This window comes from Rutidosis leptorrhynchoides, chromosome 7, assembly GCF_046630445.1.
Source record: "Rutidosis leptorrhynchoides isolate AG116_Rl617_1_P2 chromosome 7, CSIRO_AGI_Rlap_v1, whole genome shotgun sequence".
In the NCBI taxonomy this organism is placed as follows: Eukaryota; Viridiplantae; Streptophyta; class Magnoliopsida; order Asterales; family Asteraceae; genus Rutidosis; species Rutidosis leptorrhynchoides.
Window position 1 is genome coordinate 194,824,213 of NC_092339.1, and position 2,536 is coordinate 194,826,748.

The following is a 2,536-nucleotide window of genomic DNA, read 5'->3' on the forward strand; positions in this document are numbered from 1 at the left end:
ACTCAAAAGGGATTTGAGTGATTCCTACTTATGGCATTGTCCCCTTGGTCACATAAACAAGAATCGAATGCATACACTTCAAAAGAATAGACTTTTGAAATCAAATGAACTAGACTCATTTGATGTATGTGAATCTTGTTTACAAGGCAAAATGACTAAAGCACCTTTCAAAGGGACCTATGAAAGGGCTAAAGACTTATTGGGATTAATACATTCGGATGTATGTGGACCCTTTAAGCCCATGACTAGGAATGGTGAAAAATACTTCGTTACTTTCATTGATGACTTCAGTCGTTTCGGATATGTCTACCTGTTAAGACATAAGGACGAAACTTTTGAAGCATTCAAGGAATATCAAAACGAAGTACAAAATCAACACAATAAGACAATCAAGGTACTTCATACCAATAGTGGAGGTGAATACCTAAGCGATGCTTTCCAAGATCATCTCAAAAGTTGTGGGATTATCTCGCAACTCACTCCTCCTGGAACACCCCAACTTAATGGAGTTTCCGAAAGGAGGAACCGAACCCTAATGGATATGGTTCGATATATGATGGCTAGAAGCTCGTTACCTCTATCATTTTGGGGTTATTGTCTATGCTCCGTGGCTCGTATTTTAAATATGGCCCCAACCAAGAAAGTGGAACGAAATCCTCATGAGATGTGGTTTGGAAAACCTCCATCTCTATCATACTTAAAGGTATGTGGATGTGAAGCTTATCCTAAGCGTTACGTCTCTAATAAGTTGAATGCTTGATCCACGAAGTATATCTTCATAGGATATCCCAAGGATGGTATGGGATACTATTTCTATGATCCATCCGAGCAAAATGTATTTGTTGCTCGGAAGGCTGAATTCCTTGAAACTAAGTTCCTAATGGAAGGTAATAGTGAAAGGAAGATAGATCTTGAAGAGGTTCAAGATCAAGTAGAAGATACACAATTGTTGACACTAGCACTCAAAATGAAAATGTTGAAAATGATCAAATGGATTATCAAAGTATACAAGACGTTCGCAGATCTGATAGGATTAGTAATCCTCCTGAGAGATATGGGTTTCTCATGGATGGTTGCTATGTGGTTGATTTGGATGAACCAACAAACTACCAAGATGCTTTATCAAGGATTGATAAAGATAAATGGCAGGAAGCCATGAACGCTGAGATGCAATCCATGTATGACAACTAAGTTTGGGAACTAGTTGTACAACCTACTAGCTCCAGGTTGGTTGATTTTAAATGGCTTTTCAAAATGAAAACCGACATACATGGAAACTTGGATACATATAAAGCTAGATTTGTAGCAAAAGGTTTCACTCAGACTCAAGGGGTTGACTATGATGAAACTTTTTCTCTTGTGGCATTGCTAAAGTCTATTAGGATATTACTTGCCATTGCTGCTCATTATGATTATGAAATATGGCAAATGGATGTCAAGATCGCTTTCCTAAATGGGCATCTTGAGGAAGATGTCTATATGGTTCATCCTGAAGGTTTTGTTGATCCGAAATATCCTAAAAAGGTATGCAAGTTAAAGAAGTCAATCTACGGATTGAAACAAGCATCTAGAATGTGGAATCATCGTTTTAATGAGGAGGCCAAGAAATTTGGCTTCATTAAAAATGGTGATGAAGCTTGTGTATACAAGAAAGCTAGTAGGAGCACTATCATGTTCCTTGTACTATATGTGGATGATATATTGTTATTTAGAAATGATATTCCGGCAATGCAAGGTGTTAAAACTTGGCTAAGTAAATACTTCTCCATTAAGGATCTTGGAGAAGCACAATACGTTTTGGGGATTGGGATCTACAGAGATAGATCCAATAAATTGATAGGTTTGAATCAAAGTGCATACATTTAAAAGATCTTGAAAAGGTTCAAGATGGAGAACTCTAAGAAAGGTTTGGTACCTATTCAAAGAGGAACGCTCCTTAGTTCATCTCAGTGCCCCACCACGAAAGATGAACATGAGAGAATGAAGAAAGTCCCATATACGTATGCTATTGGGTTAATCATGTATGCAATGATATGCACTAGACCGGATGTGTCATGCGCTCTTAGCCTGACAAGTAGATACCAGAATAATCAAGGAAACAGTCATTGGATTGCTGTCAAAAGTATATTGAAATACCTTAGAAGGACTAAAGATATGTTTCTAATATATGGGTCTGGTGAGGAGGAACTCGCTGTAAAAGGTTACGTGGATGCGAGTTTCTAAACTGATCGAGATGATTCTCGATCACAATCCGATTATGTCTTCATGTTAAATGGAGGTGCGGACTCTTGGAAGAGTTCAAAACAGGATGTTGTTGCACTATCCACTACAGAGTCAGAGTACATTGCCGCCTCATTGGCAGCTCAGGAAGCTGCATGGATGAAGAAATTCATCGACGACTTAGGAGTAGTCCCTTCCATTCAGGACCCTCTTGAGATCTTTTGTGACAACGAGGGTGCGATTGCTCAAATCAAGGAACCTCGTGCTCGCCAAAAGACCCATAACATTGAGCGGAGATTCAAATACATAAGGGATG